The 7,914-nt window shown below is 42.6% G+C and overlaps 1 long non-coding RNA gene across 1 annotated transcript; it reads left to right on the top strand.

The window, feature by feature from the left end:
- The first annotated feature begins 1,157 nt into the window (after nt 1–1,157).
- Nucleotides 1,158–7,037, top strand: LOC110344557 (uncharacterized). Its single transcript, XR_002387191.2, has 2 exons — nt 1,158–1,649; nt 6,558–7,037. It is a non-coding gene; the product is annotated as an uncharacterized LOC110344557 (long non-coding RNA).
- Nucleotides 7,038–7,914: the final 877 nt, after the last annotated feature.

Genomic DNA, 7,914 nt, shown 5'->3' with positions numbered 1-7,914 from the left:
GTCTTCACAGTATCTTGTACTTTATTACCAATCCCCTAATATTTTGCTTTGTTCCACATTTCATTATCATGTCTTTTGAGAAGGACAACTATGAAGTGTAAGTGTGGAGTGGAAGGCCACAGAAATACCCCTTCCATGGTCTTGTACTGCCTCCAGGGTTCTCAGCAGCAGATTCCTCGCCTCTACTATTATTTAGCCCCCACCCTCATGCTATAATCACCGAGTTAGGGCTTAGCTCTTTGACTGCAGTGGTACAAACATGTTAGAACAGGTACAGTATGTTTCCCCTTCCAGGAGTACCTAGCAAACCAAAAGCAGGCAATTGTGTCAACCTACGGTTTGGAGTTACATAAGGATATCAGGTGGGCGATGACATTTGTGATTTAGGCTAGTTCGTGGAGTGAGAACAAGTAGTAAAAAGGTCCTTAAAGATGAGGTGATCAAATAACTTCACTAAAGTTGTGAAGAAGCTCCAATGGTTCAGTTTGGCTGTTGCAGAGACAGTGCGTAGAATAGTATGGCGAAGTACCACAGAGCCTGCAAGTTACAGAGAGCGAGGCCGCGCTTAGGTATACGCAAATACGCGGCCGACCCTCGGTTTGGGCAACAAAAACAGAGCGGAGATGGGAGAGGCAAATCCAGAAGTCAAGCCCAGGCACTAGAAGGAGCTACTATCCAGACATCCGGATTCTTAATAACTCCGAAAAAAACACAAAGTCTCGGAACTGTTGACAACGAAGGTAACGTGAATCGCCGAAGCCCACCTCTAATTGGCTGAAAAAGCTCATTCTCCTTTTGACTCCGTTGCTCAGATAACTTTTAGAAACTACGTTTCCCAGAGCGCCTTGCGGTGGCTGCTCGTCCTGGAGCGCTAGATGGGAGTTGTGGGGGGTGGGGCGGGGAGTGGACAGGTTAAATCTTCTCGATTAAGTAATGTGGCCTTCTCGAAGCGGGAGAAGAGAGTGTGGCCTTTTGGTGAGAGTAGGGGGGAGAGGGAGAGGGAGAGGGAGGGAGGGAGGGAGGGAGGGACAGAGAGAGAGAGAGAGAGAGAGAGGGAGGGAGGGAGGGAGGGAGGGAGGGAGGGAGGGAGAGAGAGAGAGAGAGAGAGAGAGAGAGAGGAGGGGGAGGGGGGGAGGGAGGGGGGAGAGGGGGGGAGGGGCGGCCGGCCGTGAGGTCCTCTGGGAATTGTAGTATAGCCGAGGTCCAGTACTCTTGGAAGAGCCGGCGGGAAAGAGGTGTGGGAGGTCAGGCCTTCCGCTGTGGCTCCTCCCTTCCCGCTAGGTGGCGGTGCACGTGGACATCTGCCTGAGAATTTTCCTTCTATCACGCAATAGTGACCGCCCTTCAGGTTTAGGTTTCGATTAAATAAAATTTAGAGAGGTTTGCTCAGAAATGGCGAAGCCATGTGAAAGAAATGATAACGGCCCGTAATTACTTCCCGCGTGTGCTGCTCATCGGACGTTTTGTGAGGTTACAAAGAAGCATGGCGCTGAGTACGAGGGGGATAAGTTTGATGTCAAGACTTTTCTCGGGAGGTAACTTCCTCCTTTCAGGAGCGTTACCTGGTCTGCCAGGTGTTCTCATTGGATCCGGCATGGCCCTTCAACCCAGCCTTAGCCTTATTTCTGTCTTCAAGGACGCTCTGTCTGGTAAACATGAGGGGCGGGTCGTTCTCATTTTACCGAGGGGAAATTCAGAGTGGGATGGCTAAAGAGTTGTTGAGCTTTTGGGGCTATACAGCTGTAAGTGTAGTTAGAACTCATTCTGATTCTTGTCTCAGACCTGACCTGTATACTTCGTGAGGTGTTAGTCTCCTCAAGTTTTCTGTTACTTCCTGAGTTCGAGCCTTGATCACTGTGGCTGTTCTGACAGTTTTATATACATACAGTACCTATCGAAAGTGCGAGCACATTTCTAGACATTGTGATGAATGCTGAGGACATGGTTTTGAATGGGAGCAGACATGACCCCACCCCTCATGGAGTTTAGTTTATTAGGGAAGACAGATACTGATTACATCATACAAATAATACAGTGTCAAATTGTAATAATAATAATAATAATAATAAAGAAACAGGACACTTCAAGAGAGAATAATGGAGGGGAACACACATTAGACTGAGAAATTACGGAAAAAGAAATGCTTGATCTGAGACCCGAAGGCTTAGAAAACGGAACATCTGTAACAGCCAAGAGAAAAGTGGTCCAGGCAGAAGGAACAGTAGTAATGGCTGTGAGTGGGAAAGAGCTTGATATTTTGTTATTCAAAGAACTCGTGAGATGTCCTTTGGGACCACAGCACAGTAAGGAAAGGAGAGAATGGACCGAATAGAGTCTAGCCTCATTTTTTCCAGCCCTGCAACTTCTAAACTACTCCCACACTGGCAATATAGAAAAAATTTCAATACTCAAATATGACAACCTTACTCCCTTTGGAACTTTGTGTCCACTACAAATTTTAGTTCAAATTCTTCATTACAGTTCTGTTTTTTTTTTTTTTTTTTTTTGGTACCGGGGATCAAACTCAGGTTCTTGCACTTGTGAGTCAGACAGCAGAACCACTGAGCTAAATCCCCAGCCCTTCATTCCAGTTATTAAGAATCTTCCTAACTGGATTTATCCTGCTTTCCAGCCTTCCCTTTTTGACGTGTACTTTTACCTCTCCTGGGCATGCCCTATCTTCTGTGCTTGCAGGCTAACTTCTACGTACCTGTCTTGGCTGAAATATCACCTCCTGTGTGTCCTTCTCCCTGTGCACTCTTAATTAACTTATGGTCCCTCTAGTATGTAATTACCGCTTTGAATACCAATCTTTCCCATGAGGCAGTGAGCTCCTCCTTTCAGGGACTTGTCTTCTATTTCTGAATGATGCAGAACACGAAGCCAGGCAGTTGGAATTTCCATAATAAATATCTATAGAGAAGATGATTAGAGAAGCTAGCCATAACTAACTTGATGAGAAAGTGACCCGTGGCTCCTATCCACAGCAGAGTGGAGATTAGCGTACAAAAGAGTGAAAAAGTGGGCCTGGGAGTATAGTTCAGTGGCAGAGTGCCTGCCTGGCATTCGTGGGGGGCTGGGTTCTATCCCCAGCGTGGGGATTGGGAAGAGGGAGAAGAGATGAGTAACAAATCCACACTGATACATGCTTATCATGGGCCAGATACTGTGTTATCCATTGTATCATTTAATCCTCATGACAATTGTGATCTTTGCTTCTTTTTGCTAGCAAGAAAACTGGTACCCAAGGCTTGACCAAAAAGCACTCAATTAGTAATGAGAAACCTGGGATAGGAATCTAGGTCTTTCTGACCTCAAAGCTTGAGTCTCCTATTGTTTCCTCTGTTCCCCTTGCTCCCATTTTAACACCTTTTGCCAGCACAGAAGCCTGAAAAGTTTAAGGAACTGAACTCCAAATGTCCTCTATTTTTGGTATGTCACATACCTCTGGTATGTCGCGTACCTCTGAGGACATCGGCCTGGAACAGTCTTTATATAGGGGATCTGCCTTTTCCAGAACCATGACTCATATCAGTCTCTGCTTAAATCAGTCTCTGTAGGGCCTGGAAGATCGCATAGAACACAGGGAAGCAGAAAATCCAAGAAGGAGCTTTTGGCTAGTACTGTCCAAAAGAACTCTCTGAGAAGATTAAATATTCTCTCTCTATGCTGTCCAATATGGTGAAGTCTCAAGATTCTATTTAAGACAGTATTTCCAACCGTCTCAGTGGTCTCTGACTCCAGGATGTTTCCAAGACATTCAGTCTGAGACTACAAACCTGCAGGCTAGGTCTTCAAGGACTCTCCAGATCCAGGCTGTGCTCAGCTGTAGGAAGATCTGTGCTCAAAAATACACATCAGGATACAGACAGATGGAATGCATATGCTTAGGAGATGGTCTGCGTTGTTGATAGTGCCACCCCAGCATCCTGCTCAGAACTTTTCCCAGAACAGGTACTATGTTAACATGGTGTGAATGAACTTACCTTTTCTCTCCCAGCCTAGTGCTCTCTTCACCTACTGTGATTGGCTTCTAGAAACGTTCCCTAGCATTTCAAACCGATAGCTTTTGGCAGGCAGTGAAGATTAATGAAACCACACCTTCATAACCATTATCTCCAGTTTGCATTTTTTGGGGGAAGGAGTATCAAGGGGAAGTTGTAAAACCAGTGAGTAATAATCTATTGGAAACATGCTGCATCTAGCATTTAAAAATGATTTTTATTTTGAAACATTGTGTACAAAATGGAACCCCAAAAGAGCATCTGCTACATATGATTAGTGGTGCTAGAGAAGGAGGACTGGCCCAAGAGTCATCCTGGACCTCTAACCAACAGGCTGTATGACCTTTGACATTGTGTTCCATGACTTTGTGTCTCAGTTGGAACTCATGAGTTCAATGAAACATTAGACTCTAAGTTTTTTTTTTTATATAGTTAAAGCAAGTATTTAAAAACTAATGATTCACATTTGCAGTCAATTCCTATTAAGCAACTTTCAGATGATCATTTGGTTGAATCTGACCTATTTTCATTGTTTACTCTTTCTAACACCTTTCACCTAATCCTTCCACTACCAGTGCCTTCCTCACTTGGAAGATATTCACTCCTTTTTGGCTATTTCTTCAAATTCTAATAAATTATCTTGGATTCCAGTCATTCAGTCACCTGCTCTTTGGCCCAGCCGGATTCCGTTTAATTCTCAGCAGTCTCAACTCCTGAGCATAGCACAGAGAGGATTCCTGGTCTTTTTCCATACCCCTCACCCAGTACTCCCAGCCTTCCCAACACAAACACAACTGAAGAATCAAGATTTGTATTCTGGCAGTTGTTTCTCGCACCACTAGATGGCACATGTGCTGCAGGTCATCAGGCTTTTTTGGCAAAAACTTCAGGCATTAAAAACTCCACAAAAGCTAATTCAAATTCACAAAAGCTTTGATAGGAATTATAAAAGCACAAAATGTACAAAAGAATGAGATAAAAAGTTGAAGGAATTGGAGAAAATAGAAAACCAGTAAAAGAAGTAACTTCGGATGGCATTAGCTTTAGAACAATGCCAGCAGGGGCTCACACACTTGGCTCCCAAGTTTCTGAACAGCAGAAGAGGGAAATTCAAGTGGAACAGAATTCCAGACTTTCTACTGGAAAAACAAAGTACTAATTTAGTAGAAGCTCAACTTTTCTTGACCCTGAGACTAGAAAGAAATTTTTCCTGAGGGTCCCCTGATTGAACAATGCTATGAAAACAGCAATGAAGTAAGTGGAGTAATTTCTTATGATGTCCTTCTATTCTGTCTGTGGCATGATGCTGAAGTACAATTGAGGATAATCAAGCGTTTTTTTAAATGGAAACATAGCATTTGTAGTTTTTTATGGGCCACAGTTGGATAATCCAATACATGTAAATAATGGGTAATGATCAGGTCAGGGTAATAAGCACTCCTATGTCTTCAAATATTAATAGTGTCTATGTGTTGGGAACTTTTGTACTTTTTTTTCTAGTTATTTTGAAATATATCATAGATTGTTGTAACCAGTAGTCACCCTACTGTGCTATAGAAAGTCAGAATGAATTCTTCTCTGTTTTGGGGCTGCTTGTCTGACTCGTTTCCATCTCCCATCTCCCGCTGCCTGTCCCAGTCTCTGGCAACCACTATTTCACTCTGATCTTCTAGAAGATCAGTTTTTTAGTTTCCACAAATGTGTAAGAAATAGGAAAATCAGTTTTATTTTTTTTTGAGGAAAATCAGTTTTATAGAATTCAAAACATAGGTTTCCTGGACTGAGTAAATTCATTATTTGCTTCTGTATTTTCAAATAGTGATATTTGTATCCCCTACACGGTACTTCGTGGCCAGGGTCTGGGGCCTGAGTAGGGTGATGGGAGATGAAGAAAACAAGAGGGAATGAAAGCGGGACCGGGCGGAGCCTCCCCGCCTGTTGAGCAGAGAACACCGCAGCCTGTGTGTTATTTTATTTAAGGCATGAGGAGGGGAAGCATAAACAAGGAGATGGAACAGGGTGTCTTTGGTAATTTGTTGTTTTAATATATATTTCGAGACTAGCTGACTGATAAGGTTGATGGGAAGAGGGAGAGGCAAGCCTGTTGTTTTTAGGACTATGTCAACTAGGACTATAATAAACAGAGTATATACTCTAGGCTATCTATTTTAACAAAATAAATCGAGACACACACAGAAAAAGTCACAAAATATAAAAAACAAACAAAATGCCTCTTGATCATGGCCTGATCTTGAGCCGGCTCCCAATACCCTACCTCAGAATTTGGGTGGAATTTGGGAAGAGAGAACTCTCCTTGGAGACCCTAGTCTCTAAGATGGCCTTTCAGTGATCCCGACTTCTTGGTTTTCATACCCTGTCTGGTCTTCTGCCATGTTACCAGGGGCAGTCTGTGTGGCCAAGAGAGTATGAGAGAAGTTATTGTATGTTATTTCCTTCGATGTTATTTCCCAGAGCAGTTTATAAAAGACCTCATAGCTTCTCTCTGTCTATGTTTTTATCTCTGTTTTTGGAATATTGTGTTATATCTTCTAGGGGGAAACCAGCTGCATGTCATGAGAAGCCCTAAGGAGAGGCCCATGTAGTAAAGAACTGAGCCTACTGGCAACAGCTAGTGTCAACTTGCTGGTCATGTCAGTGTGCCACTGTGGAAACAGATCTTCTGGTCCAGGTCAAAGCTGAGACTGAATTCCCAGCTAACATCATGACTTATGAGAGACCACAAATCACATCATCAGCTAAGTCACCCCTTATCTCTGTGAGATAATAAATGTTTGCTATTGTAAGCTGCTAAATCTTGGGAAATTGCTACAATGTGGATAAAGGTCCTTTAAAGTCCCCTGTGTCGAAAGCTTGGTCATCAGCCTGTGTTATTGGGAGGTGGTAGAACCTTTAGGAGGTGTGGCCTCATGGAAGGAAGTTATGTCTTGAAGAGGATATTGGGACTGTGTCCCCTTCCATGGACTGAAACCTCTGAAACTTGAGCCAAAATAAACCTTTCCTCTTATAAGTTGATTAATTTGTCACAGTGATGAAAAGCTGGCTATCACAAGTAATTTGTTATGCAGCAATAATTAATATAAAGTCAATAGAAATTCGAGGTTTTATCAGTGATAATTTTATATTGGTGAGTCAGCTTTATTTTAGAGTCTAAGAAGGAATTTCTGAAACAATGTATGGGCTTTAAATTTTCTAGACACTGGCTCCCATTCAGTCTGTGAATGTAGAAAGACAGAAGTAGAGGAGTTCATATAAAATGTCTGCAAAAAAGATTTTTCTGCAGAAGGATAGGGGGAACTTCAACTATCTTGCTTACTGCAACATCCTCAATGTCTACCACAGAGCTTGGCAATAGGAGACTCCCTACAAATCCTTCTTTAATAAATGAATGAATGGTGAACTGTAACCTTGACTGAGCCATTCACTTATCTGTTCAACCATCATTTATTAAGCTCCTACCATGTGTCAGGTTCGTTGCTCAGACTCATGGGCCATTTGTGTCATATATAAAGTCACTTCTACCTTTCACCTTCACTGTACCTTCCCTCACTGTTCTCTCCTTGGTATTTCTTTGTTATTTTTGTTGAGATTTGCATATTCTTTAGCTTCTACATTGAACACTTTTTCTTAAGAATAGTGTTCTTAGGTCATCATGACAACTAATCTCTGTTCATCATTTTTCCAATATGAGAACAAGAGTTGCTCAGGAAATTGGGTTTATTTTGTCCAATTTTGGCTCAAGGGCTGCTCCCCTGCCTTTTTTTCTTTTTGCTGAAAAATCACTTGAAATGGCAGGTGTTAAGTAATAACAGTTCAGTTGGCCTGTGATGACAACTTTCTAGAGTCTATACTCTGCTTTTCATATTGACTTTGGTGCTGATTTTAACCAGAT

This window comes from Heterocephalus glaber, unplaced genomic scaffold (assembly GCF_053883595.1).
Source record: "Heterocephalus glaber isolate CG9 unplaced genomic scaffold, H.glaber_assembly_v1.0 deba00001673, whole genome shotgun sequence".
Classification (NCBI taxonomy): domain Eukaryota; kingdom Metazoa; phylum Chordata; class Mammalia; order Rodentia; family Bathyergidae; genus Heterocephalus; species Heterocephalus glaber.
This window is presented reverse-complemented; position numbering and strand designations above follow the sequence as displayed.